Genomic DNA, 13,815 nt, shown 5'->3' with positions numbered 1-13,815 from the left:
CTGATATAAATGCATAATTATCTTATTATAAATTATTTAAATTAATGTAATAATCAGTGTTTACAACTGAGCTTCAGATAGTCATGTTATACACAGTCTTCATATAATGAATTATTATTAGTATTATTATTATTCTTCAATTATAGATATATGCAGTCAGAGACTATGATATCTACCTGAGAACTTTTAGTTCTCAGGGTTTTTCCTATAGCTCTAAAGTCAACTATTATACATTTACCAATTTCAGATATGCAAAATCAGAAAATTTCAGCTCAGAATATAAAAACTGTTTACAAATTACAGTATTTTAACACCTTCTGATATTTTAAAATCATTTGACAATATCGTGACAAAAGAAAGGAGAACATAGGCTTAAAGATAGACACATTAAATAGATAGATAGAAAAGAATAGAAAGAAAAAGATAAAGTAAAAAGAGACTGTAACAAAACAAATTATTAAAGAATAGTGTATAGCTGTTTTAACAGACTATATCTGATTAATTTCCTCCTCTTCATATTCAGATATTTCTGAATTTAGTCATTTTCTTATAGCTTCTTGAGTTTTTGATAGAAAGTCTATTAAGTATTTAATTCCTGTCTCAGTTATTATTATTATTATTATTCTTCAATTATAGATGTATGCAGTCAGAGACTATGACATCTACCTGAGAACTTTTAGTTCTCAGGGTTTTTCCTATATCTGTAAAGTTAACTATTATACATTCATCAATTTCAGATATGCAAAATCAGAAAATTCCAGCCCAGAATACAAAAACTGTTTACAAATTGCAGTGTTTTAACATCATCTCATACTTTGAAACCATTTGACAATATCATGACAAAGGAAAAGAGAACACAGTCTTAAAGATAGACACATTAAATAGATAGACAGAAAGAAATTAAAAGGAAAAGATAAAATAAAGAAAGACTGTAACAAAACAAATTATTAAAAGATAGTATATAGCTGTTTTAACAGACTATATCTGATTGATTTCCTCCTCTTCATATTCAGATAATTCTGAATTTAGCCATTTTCTTATAGCTGCTTGAGTTTCTGATAGAAAGTCTATTAAGTATTTAATTCCTGTCTCAGTTGAGAATAAGAATCTCATATTTAATTGATTTAGATCATACTTCTCTTTCAATCTGGCTCTGAGACTATTGTATAATGCACAGTGCATTACAATATACTCAGAATTCTCATTTGTATTGCAGAATGAGCATTCTATTGAGTCAAATCTATCATCAAATCTTTATATATAAGATTTGAAATAGCCATGTTCTAGTTTCAGCTGTATTATAGATGAGAATATTTTCTTTTTACATTTAATTGAACAAGATTTCCACTTGGGTTTTATTTCAAATCTTGAATAATGTATACTCTTCTTTTATTTCTGTCAGCTTTCATTTCACTTATCTAAACAAGATTCTTTTATTTTTCTCTTTATAAAAGACCAGGACATAATTTTTTGAATAGATCTGCTTAATTCTGCACTCTTTTTTGCAGCTGAATCAGCCAATTCATTGTCATGAATATTCATATGAGCAGAAACTCAGTGCAGATGAATTATCAGCTTTGATATTCTTCTCTTTTGAATTTTCAAAATAGAGTTTAAGATCAGTTCAAGATTCATTTGATCATTATGAATCTGACTATTTCTAAGTCTTTTTAAAGCAGCTTGACTATCAGAGAATATTCATGCCTCTTTCAAACAATTTCCTCTTTTATGAGATTTTATTTCAATGAGTTTGAAAGCTTTCACTATTGCAAATAGTTCAGCATCAAAGACTTTACATTCAGAGCCTAGATTTCAGAAATCTGAGATAAAATTGATATTATCTTCAGTATAAGCAATGTCTGCATCTAATCTATTCAAGTTCTCATTTTTTAAGTCATCTGAATAAATCAGAATAGAGTTCTTTATATTGATTATAGAAATTCTCTTCAAATGCTGTTCATATTCTTTCTCTTTTGATAGTTCACTTATTTGTAAGTCTATAAGAGATTCAAGCTTTTCTCTTCAGAGAGATAACTTCTCATGATCAACTTTTTCAATATTTAAAGAAGAAAATTGATTTTTAATCAGAGAGTATAGTCTGTACAGTTGAGAAGACATTTTTTTTGAAGAATTATTTTCATTCTAATCAAGAAATCTATTTTAATCCAGTTCATTTCCAGAGTTAATTGATGAAAATGAAGAAGAGACTCTTTCTCTGATTATATGATTTGAGCTTATCTTTACAACTCTCAGAGTATAGTTTATACAGGCCTTTTCAAATCTAATAGCAGAAGAAGGAATTGAAGCTTCAATTTTCATTGCTTTAATAGAAGATGATTTGAATACTTTCAGAATTCTTCTCAAGACTCTGTTTTACAGACTTTGAAAGAGTTCAGTGAAATTCTCTTGATTATTTTATCAAACTTGAACTTCATAATCAGCTACTGATGTAATACAGGCTATATATAACTGTCTCATAGCCTGGAAGAATAGACCTCTCTCTGTATTTGATAGTCTGATTATGTTGTTTAATAGTCTTTCTGTCTTGACAGTTCTTTGTTAAATGTGATATTTAAAATTCAACTTGAAGTTTAATCATACTCCTAATTATTTGACATTTACACTGAGTTTAATCTCTCTATTTAAAAGAGTTAGAGATAGTTCTTTCTCATTGAATCTTGAAAAGAAGTGAATTAACTCAGTTTTATTCATATCAAATTGAATTTGATTGATATCTACTCTAACAAAGATTTTCTTTGCAGCTTCTTCAATTACTTTCAAATTCTCTTTGATAGTTTTTGAGCTGTAGACTAGACCAATATCATTCATATAACTCAGAGATTGCATTATTCTCATATTTCTATTTTTAAATAGATATACAGTGTATATTGTAAATAAAATGAGTGAGATTGAAGATCTCTGTGATACTTCTATTTTTATCTCAGTCTTGTCTTATTTCATTCTATCAAAGAAGAGTTGTATACTTCTTTTAGATATAAAATAGTTAACTCATTTTATTAGAGAAAGTGACAGTTTTAATATCTTCAATGTCTGAATTAACTTTGACTTTGAAACATGATCAAATGCTTCTTTTATATCAATAAAAACTGCAGTTGAGACCAGATCCTCATGCTTTGCTATTTGTATATCATGAACAACTGAGAGAACAGTGTCAATTGCAGAACACTGTTTTCTATCTCTCATTTATTCACTGAATAAAAGAGAATCATCTATAGAGCTTATAAAAGATAGTTGAGTAGCTATTATCTTTTCTAAAACCTTTTCTACACAGTTCAATAGAGATATTACTCTGTATAACTTAGGAATTGAAGTTTTTCTATTAGGTTTTACAAGAATCACTTCAGTGACTTCTCTCCAGCATTCAGGATGATATTCATTTTTCAAGAGATTGAAAAAGAGCTCAAAATATTCATTCTTTAAGTAGAAATATATATTCTGAATAATCAAGTGATTAATTGAATCAGGACCTGCAGCAGTTTTAACAGAACTTGAGAAAATAGCTGACTCTAATTCATCTTGTATAAGATCAGATCATTCTCAGTCATTTTCATTGATATAGTTGAGAAGTGATATATTCTCTTTCTCTGAATCTGAATCTGAATCTGGTGAGTTCTGAAAGAGAATTCTCATGAAAGCTTGATATTTTTTCTCAAAAGAGTTTGCTGTATATAATTCATTCTGAAACTTATATTCTAAGGCTGAAAGTTTTGCTACACTTCTTGTTTTAGTATAGTTAAAAGCTTTAAAAACTTCCTTCTCTTATGCTTCTTCAAGAAATTTATTTCAGTAGTCTGTTTTAGCTCTTTTAATATCTGAAAAATATTCATTTCTGACAGCTTTGAACTCTTCATCAGATATTACATCATTCTTTCAATTTCTTCTAGCAGTAGCTAATTCTTTTCTTTTAGATGAGATATTCTCATTTCATCAAGGTTTTGAATACTCAGAAGATTTTCTCTTTGAAATATTATCTCTAACACTTGTTAGAATAATAGATGTAATAAGCTTTACTCTATTCTTAAGTATTTCATTTGAGATATCTTGATCAGAATTTCAATATAGCTTATTCTATCTTTCAGATTTTAACAGTTTTATGCTTTCTTCAACTGCTTTTCAATCAGCTTTTTCAAAGTTATACTGATTAGAGAGAAGAGGATTTTCACTTATTTATTTTTCACTCAGTTCAATATCAAATTGAATAATCTCATGATCTGATTCTGATATCTTATTTAAATCAATAAATCAGTTTACAAGTCTTCTTTTCATTAGATTTTATGATATGAAGATTAGATCTATAATAGACTTCTATTTCATGCCTTTTCTAAAGAATGTTTATTGATCAGACTTATTAATCAAATCTATTGAATGCTCAAAGATTTATTCAATCAGATTATCAGCTCTCACTGCTCTCTTGCATTCAGAATTTCATTAGAGATAATGTGCATTGAAGTCTTCTGCAATTATAGAGTTTCTTGATGAAGTTATGTTCAGAAATCCTCTATCAATTGTTCAGATATTGTTATATTCCTTCAATGACTTTTCATTATAGATATTTATGAGCTGTATAGTATCAAACTCATTTTCCTTATCTATAATGTCACTCACCAGAATATCAGGGTCAGACATGATATCAAATCTTAGATTAAATTGATATCTTGATCTCTTTCTTTCATAGATCACTACTCTTGACTTTATCTCAGACTTTTAAGGTAAAAAGCAGTAGTAGCTTGAATGAGAAATGATATATTTTTGCTCAGCATCAAAATTCAGCTCCTGAAGCAGTATAAAATTAACTTTTTATTCAAATATAATTTGAAGATAAGAATAAATACAATTTGAGTTTCTATTCACATTATTTTGAATAAATGTGATTTTTGAAGAGTTTTTAAACTTTTTTTATTGTTTTTGTTGTATATTCATACTAAAAGAGAGTAGAGTAGAATCTAATCACTATTATCAGATAGTAGATTATAACTGTTCTGAAAAGTAGAAATCTTAACTGCTTACATTATATCTAGTTTATCATCAGAGTCATTTCTCAATTCTCTAATCTTAACAGAAGTTTAAGAATTCAAATTCTGTTTATATTTAGCTGGAGAATTGAAGTTTGAAGACTTAGATAGTTAAGAGTTTCTTCTTTTTAAGCTTGCAGTTGTGAGTTTACTGACTTGACTATTCTCTTCAGTTCTAGATTTACTCTGAGCTTCATCTTTTCTCTAGTTCTTTTAAGTTCTTGAAGTAAACATACATTCTTTTGAGCTAGATGCATGTGTTTCTTTGCAATTAGAGTATTTAAGCAGAGTGTGTTGACATATTTCATCTCTTTTTAAGCATATTTCACATTTATGCTTACTAGTTTTGTGATCTCTGGTACAGAATGCACATTTTGAGTCTCTGAAACAGGAGATTGCAAAGTATTCATATCTTTGATAGTTTGAACACTGTGTTTGAGCTTTGAGATTCATTCTTAAGTCTTTGTATTCATGAACTCTCATTTTCAAATCTACTACTCTTACTTCAGAGATCTTTGACTGTTTCATTATCTTTATATATACTAGAACAGAGGCATTTCTTCTGCTTTGTCTGAACTCAATTGAATTTAATTATACAGACTTCTTTCTCAGTTGAATAGAGTTATATTCTTCTAATACATTTTTGAGAAGTAGTATTTCTTCTTCACAGTCAAAAATTTCAACTGAAATATTATAAAGAATGAATTTGTCTCACTTTTCATCTCTCTCAGATAGAATTATTGTGTTTAACAAAGATTCTACTGCTGATTTTCAGAGATTCTCATTCTGAATAAGGAATTCAGCATTGAATTCAGACATTGTAGTCAGAATGATGAAGTTTTCAAAGAAGAATGACTCAATTGAAGCTATAACTGGTTTTTAAACTTCAATATCAGTCATTAACTGAGAAAAGAACTGTTGATTGATTTCATTTCTAATTCTGAAAATGAGGTTTGAGTTTAGCTTATTTCTCTGCAATATGTTCTGATTTGAGACTTTGAGAATAAGTCTTCTATTTCTGAAGATTTGAAGATTTTTCTCTTTTTACATTTTTTTCTTCACTCTTCTATCACTAGAAGTATGAGCAGTATTCTTCTCAGTTTTCTCAGAATTTTGAGCAGGTTTTGAGATAGCAGATTTAGAGATAGCAGATTTAGAGATAGCAGATTCAGCTGTTTGAGTATATATTTTCTTCTGATTTAAAGAAGAATAAGAAGAAGAAGTAGAAAAGAAAGAAGAGTAAACTAAAGAGTCAGTGATTATATTAGAAATTTTCAAAGTTTTTTGAACTGTGTTTGAAATTCCAAGTTTGAACTTGATCACTTTCTGTAGTTGTCTAGCCTGAGTATGAAGAATTAACAGAACTTCTTCATTTATCTCACTCAGACACTGCTTTTCAAGAATTTTACTTGCTTTTTCAAGTTTCTGTATTTCAAGAACTTGTTATTTCTCTATTTCTTCTTTCTTTCTTCTCTTCAGAATTTCAATCTTAGAAATAGCATTTGAGAAAGCATCTTTTTTCACATCAACTGAGTGTACTTTTGAACTCATTATTCTTACTCAATGAAAAGTTAGTCAGACTAATTCAATTGAGATATTTATTAAACTCTTTTGAATTGAAAAGTTGGTCAAACTGTTTCAATTAAGAGGTTTCTAAGCCTGTTTTCAATTGAAAAGTTGATCAGACTATTTCAAAAGAAGACTAGCAGACTTTTATGTATAAACACCTGATTTTTTTCACACTAGTTCAGTAACTAGATTAGATTTTTGAAGAGAATCTAATAAACTAAAATTGATTTTTAAGATAAATCAATAAAATCTTTACAATCTCTTTCTTGAAATATAGTGAGAAAAAGTATGATATCAATTGATAGTAAATCAGATAATATGACAGTTTTTGAGAGAAAAACTGACAAAAAATAAATCAATTTTTTGCAGAGAAATTGATTAAAACTATTCAATTTTATTCTAAATCATTCAATTCTTCTCATATAACAAGTGTGCAACTCAAATCAGTTAATAAAGAGTGTAAAAAAGAATTAAGTATTAATGAAAGCTCTTCAGTCACTGAAAAAGTAATTCTTACTTAAAAGAATATAAAATTATGATAGAAAATAACTCTGTTTTTAATTCTTTGTAACAATATTGTGTAAAATCCAGAGAAAAACATCTTACTTTTTTAAGAGAAGTAAAAAACTATTTCTAAGATCTTTTTTTTTTTTTTGTATTAACTGCTGCAGAAGAATGAGATAGAAACTGCTAAGATATACACTACTGTATATTCTCTATCAAGACTTTCTCTCTTCAGAGTCTTGATATTATAGAGAATATAAGTCTGTCTCTATATAATAATATAAATATTGTCAGTGAGATGTAGAGGAACTGGTTATTTATATCTCAAAATAGAAGACTTTGTCAATGATTATATTAATATAGAGTTAATTCTCAAATTCAATAGAAACCTAGTATTACTGTTCTCAATCTCTTGCAGAATCTATTGAATATTGAGATATTAAAACTAGATTTAATATATCTCACTATGCAGGGATCAAAGGCTCAGTCAGATCTTAGAATATACTGATTTTATAGTTGTTGATGTGCTGTTGACTCACTGTCTGTTGATTATGTGCTTGATATTATTGCTGAGGTATCTTTTTGTATTTTTCTGCTGGGGATGGGCCAGATTGGGAAGGGCGGTACGAGGGTGAGACTTGGCGTTGGTGTTTTGGAACATCAAAGATGGACAGGGTTTTCGCGGAGGTCACTCCTCAGATATCTTCACAACTACAGATCAGGGATCTTCCAAAATTGAGAAGATTGGTGCATACGGCTAGGTCTCTTCACCTTACAATTTGTATGGCAATTTGGCCCGGGGTTGTGGTGTGACAGGGGAGAATGGGGGATAATCCCACGCAGGAGTTCCGAACGACGTCTGGTTCACATTTGACTGGATAACTCCACCACTACACGGGGTATGCGGTCGGCGATGGGGTCAAAATGCTCGTATGATCGAGGGCTTTTCGATGGATCTATCGGCGGGTTCTTATTCGAAAAATCGAGCGAGTTCGTGGTGGAGCGGTTCAGAGTTGACACTGATACTGTCTTTGACTTATAATCTTAATACTGTTAAGAAGAGAGATGATTCTTCAGTATAAATGAATGATTACTTTATTATAAATATTTGAAATAAATGTAATAATCAATATCTGTAACTGAGCTTTAAATAGTTGTATTATACACAGTCTTTATATAATAGATTGTTCTAGAGATCAGCAAGAAGAGTGAGAGTGTACACACTGAGAAATGTGAGTCATTAAGTCTATACAACATCTTCTTGAAACAGAGAGAGCTGATGATGAAAGCAGAGATAGTAGAAGCAGAGAAAGCAGAAGTAGCAGAAGTAAGAGTCACAGAAACAGAGATAGCAGAAGCAGGAGAACTGAAAACAGAGGCAAGAATAGAAGATTAAGAGGAAGTGACAGAGAGAGAAACAGCAGTAGAAGAGGCAGAAGAGAATGCAGAAGACTCAGTTATATATAATAAGTAATTTCTTCATTATCACATTCTTCAAGTTCTCAATCAATGATTTAACATTAAATTCACTATCATTAGCAGATATGAATCTGTCAACACATGAACATTCTACATGAATAAAAACAAACATATCAGCAGCTGCATTTATATAAAATTATGCCAGAAAACATGATCAGAAGCCTGCTGAGAAGAAAAACAGTTGAGAATGTATAAGAAGATGAAGAAGATATGTCATTCATAATAATATATTCTGACAATTATTAGAAGATAAACAAGTTCTGATTACATTTCACAACATGTTATACTTATTGCTAATGAACTGCTCAGTATGAACACTACAAGAATGCTTGTTATAAGAACAGAAAGTCATTATCAGAAACATGTACAATGTGATAAATGAATAACAGACAGAAGGTATTGAATGAAAGAAGAAGCAGAAATCTTGAATGAGATAATGATGTTTAATGATGATGATAATAAAGAAGATGATTGAAGAATGAGAAAAGTTAGTGAATGAGAAATGTAATATAGTGAAAGTTTCTTTGTGAGAGTGTACACAGAATGCTAGCTGAATCAGAGATAGATTACACAATTATAAATGCTAGTGACACACTAATCTGCATGAAGCTAGGGCATACATCCTGGTCATGTGAGTGTGACTGAATCTGGTGAGAGAGGATGTGGTTCAGAAGAACATACAATCACTGAATAATAACACAGTCACTTTCAAACTTGCTTACAAATGTAAAGGGGCCATAGCGGCCATCAATTAATTTAGTGTATAGTATATAAGAAGCCGGCGTACGCCTGTAATCGTACGCTGACTCAAGCAACCTTTGAATCACAATTCATAAGACCTTATCTGAAAGTATTCTTTATATCATACAGAATCTGAAAGTGGAGAAAATCAAGATAAAGAATATACAGAAGAATAAGTGTATAAAGAAGCTTCTGAAGAAGTATAAAAAGATCTTCTGAACAGATCTTTCATTAGAATTACTGCTGAAAAAAGAATTCATATATGAGATTAATACAGAGAGTATGAAATCAGTCAATCAGAATGCATACTCTCTGTCACAAACACATCTCAAAGAACAGAAGTATCAGATCACAGATCTTCTAGAATATAATCTCATATAACTCTTATCAAGCACATGAGACTTTTCAGTTCTATTTGTGAAAAAGACAGATGAGAAGTGATGAATGTGTATCAATTATCAAGTACTTAATAAGCTTATAATTAAGAATGAATATTCACTGTCATGAATTCAACAACAGTTGAATACAGTTGAAAATACCTGATATCTATCAAAGATTAATCTTCTCTCAGAATACTAACAGATTTATATAGATAAACTGTCAGTTCTGTAAACTGCATTTAATATACAATGAAGAAAGTTCAAATTTCTGATAATATTATTCAGTCTGATAAATGCACTTATCATCTTTTAAATGATGATAAATACAATTCTTTATAAACAGAATGAAATCTTATATCTTATATATCTGAATAACATTCTAGTCTTCTCAAACTCATATAATGAATATCTGAAGTATCTTGATAAAGTGCTTACAACTCTGACAGAGTATAAGCTCTATATCAAATCAACAAAGTGTGTGTTTGAAATGAAAGAGTTAAAGTTTATAGAACATGTAGTGAGTGATAACTATATATACTTCATTCTGAAGAAATTAAATATTATAGTAAATTAACTGCAGCTGAGAAATATACACTATATATAATAGTTTCTTAAGTTGATCTCATATTACTGCAGATTTATCAAGGATTTCACACAAATATCTGCATCACTCTCAGATCTCTTAAGAGAAATAGATGTAAATCTGTGAAAGAAGAAGTTACATTCAATTATCTGAAATATTATGTGTGAAGAGGCTTTTCTCATACTGAGAAAATGTATAATAACATTCTCAGTGCTTATTCAATCAGATTATAATAAATCTTTCTACATTGAGATAAATACATCTGAATGAGCTATCAGAGACACTCTTCTACAGATGAGTAAGAATAATAAGTTACATCTGATAATATATGATGATAGAAAACTATCAGATATCAAGCTCAATTACTCAGTGTATGAAAAGAAATTACTAGTGATTAAGCATGTACTGATGTTATGAGATAGATATATTAATAACAGATATACAATAATAATGATTATAAATCATAAAAGTCTTATCTATCTATAATTAATAATAAAATCTTTCAAATACTTAGTATGTTAAATCTCAGAGTTTCAAGTGTACAATCTTAATATTAAATACAGAAAGAAGTCAGACACTGTGATATCTGATGCAATTAGACTGGCCGGCGGGACCATGAATTTCACATTTGATCTCATTTGATCTGGTTTCATACATTTCTTGGTGTGAGTCCCACCAGGATCAAGCCTCAAAAAAATCTGAAAATGGACCATTTCTGAGAGAAATGATGTGAAAAATAATCAGATTTAATTCAAGAACAGTGAAATAAGAGTAATTTCTCAGAATAAACTGTGAAAGATGATCATTCTTTCAAAATCAAAATAAGACTGAGACTGAAGATTAAAATCAGTCTCATTCAGTTCATTCAGTGATTGCTTATATAATCAGAATTTAGTAACAATTATTGATAACACTTATGAAATAACTAAATATATTCTTGTACAAGTTTATTCTTCACTTTCTTATGAAAACTACACTTCTCTGATATACTGTGATCAGAGGTATTAAACTATCTGATAATTTCATGTTTTATAATCATAAGTTTCTTGATTGTTTCTTCTTGTAATTGTTTTCAGTGATAGTGATAAATATCTTAACTTGAGTTGAACTTTCACTTCATTCTCACCTCTGTCAATGAAATTATCAGAATATTACATGTTATCAGTGTAATAGTTGAATATATACTCTTAACAATTTTTCATAACTTTAGAATTGATTTAGTGTATAAATTTATCAGATCATCTTGAAGATAGCAGTCAAATTCAGTTTTATAAGTATGTAGTTTTGTCTGATTTTTGATTGTAATCAATGTATACAAGTTCTGTTTCAAAGTTAGTATTATAATTCTATGTGATATGAAGTATTATCAAAGATCATTACTTACTAGAGAATTGTATTTCACTGTCTTCATATCTTGAACATCTGCTTGTTCAAAAATCTGATAGTTGATATTATATTAGTCTCAGACTAATTTAATATATAAGTTGCATTTCTTCTCTGTTCAATCTTGAGAAGTGTAGATATTAACTTGATGAGAGAGATCTAGTAGAGCTGCTACAGCATAGTACTCTGTAAAAGATTGTTCAGTTTTGCTGTAGTAATATATCAGTTTATTTCTTATAGTAATAATAGTCTGCACTATAGTATCATCTCAGACTGAATTTCTTTTTGAGTGATTCAACTACTTCTCAAGATGAGTAAATAAACTGTTATACACTCATCAGACTGACTGCAGCATTGATGTATAAGTGATTGAGACTGTCTTTATTATCTTATAAAACTGAAACAGTAAATCAATCACATATTTTAACTGAGTTCACTTCATATTAGAAAGTTTCAATATCTGAATCTTTTTCTGATTAGAGTGTTACACTCAATGATCAATCATCTGATACAATTGAAGAGTCTGAACAGGTATCTCATATATTGAACTTCACTGTGTTCTAACATTCTGTATCATATTCAATGATGTGACTGATTTGTTTATTTATTAAATATCATGAAATCATTGTTGTTGTTTAGAGAAGATATAAATTGTATTAGTAATGTTTCAAATCTGTGATATTTAAATTATTAGTCAATCTATTCAAAATTAATAGTAGTGTTATCAAAAAGTGTTATTAAAAAGCAATATTAAAAAGTGTTGTCAAAAAACAGTATCTTTTACAAAGTGAATACAAAAGTTACTTGAGTAATCACTTTTATTTATTTATTAAATATCATGAAATCATTGTTGTTGTTTAGAGAAGATATAAATTGTATTAGTAATGTTTCAAATCTGTGATATTTAAATTATTAGTCAATCTATTCAAAATTAATAGTAGTGTTATTAAAAAGTATTATTAAAAAGCAATATTAAAAAGTGTTGTCAAAAAACATTATCTTTTATAAAGTGAATACAAAAGTTACTTAAGTAATTACTTTTATCTCATTCTCATTTCAAGAATCAGTCATCTCATTATTCTTCATCTCAATATTAAGATTCTTTATCAGTGTTTACATCATAAGTTGAACCACATGAGTAATACAGAAAATATAATCTTGTTTATTATTTCAGAAATACAAAGCCAATTTTTGCTTCAAGCTCTTCATTATAGTGTAGTTATTCACAGCATTATCAGTTATAATTATAAGAAGACTGACACTAATATCTCAATAGTCATTTTTAGTCACAGTCATTAATATCTCTATTATATAATTCTCAGTATGACTACTGATCAATGATTCAAATTCAATTAATATCTCTTGATAAGTTCAGTTCTTATCAATGTAATAATATGTAACTCTTATAAATGTGAGATTGTTTGTACTAGTTCATGCATTTACTGTGAGAGATACTCTTTGATGATTCTTCAACTCTGATTCTAGATGTTGTATATTGACTTTATAGTGTATCTTGAAATTGAACTGAAGACAGAATTGATGTGAAATATGAAGATTTGAATTAAGTATTTGAAGAAGTGTTTGAAATTTAGAGTTTTCAATTGATCAAAGAGAAAGATTCAGAGATATATACATGTAAAGTAATTATTCACAGAAGTTATCAGATAAGAGTTATGAAATCAGAGTACTAACATATGATTATTTTTACATGATTTTCTTCAAATTAGAAAGTTAGTATTACTAAAAATTGTTATCTGATAGAGTAACTTATCAGCTCAGTAGTAATTTTCTGATTATTTTTCTTTTATTATCTGCATTCTGATAACTTCAGATATTAGGAAATTTCTTCAGAGCTATAATCAGTTTATAATAAATGTTTCTGAATAAAGTTGCAGTGATTGTAGCAGAGAGATGACTTTTCAGTAATTTATAATACAATCTGTTAATAATTATTCTATAGTTCATCTCAGTGTTTGTGTTGAGTTTTTCATAAATTTCATGACCTGAAATCAGATGTCAAGAATGAAGTAATTATTCATTATAATTGAAAGAGAGTATTCTGTGCTGAATTATAAATAATATAGACTTTGTGATTTACAGTGATTTCTTGAAGAGTTTATAGATCTTCAATAGAAGTAAAAGA

This window comes from Blastomyces gilchristii, assembly GCF_000003855.2.
Source record: "Blastomyces gilchristii SLH14081 genomic scaffold supercont1.1, whole genome shotgun sequence".
In the NCBI taxonomy this organism is placed as follows: Eukaryota; Fungi; Ascomycota; class Eurotiomycetes; order Onygenales; family Ajellomycetaceae; genus Blastomyces; species Blastomyces gilchristii.
The sequence above is the reverse complement of the archived record's forward strand: the minus strand, read 5'-3'. Positions refer to the sequence as shown.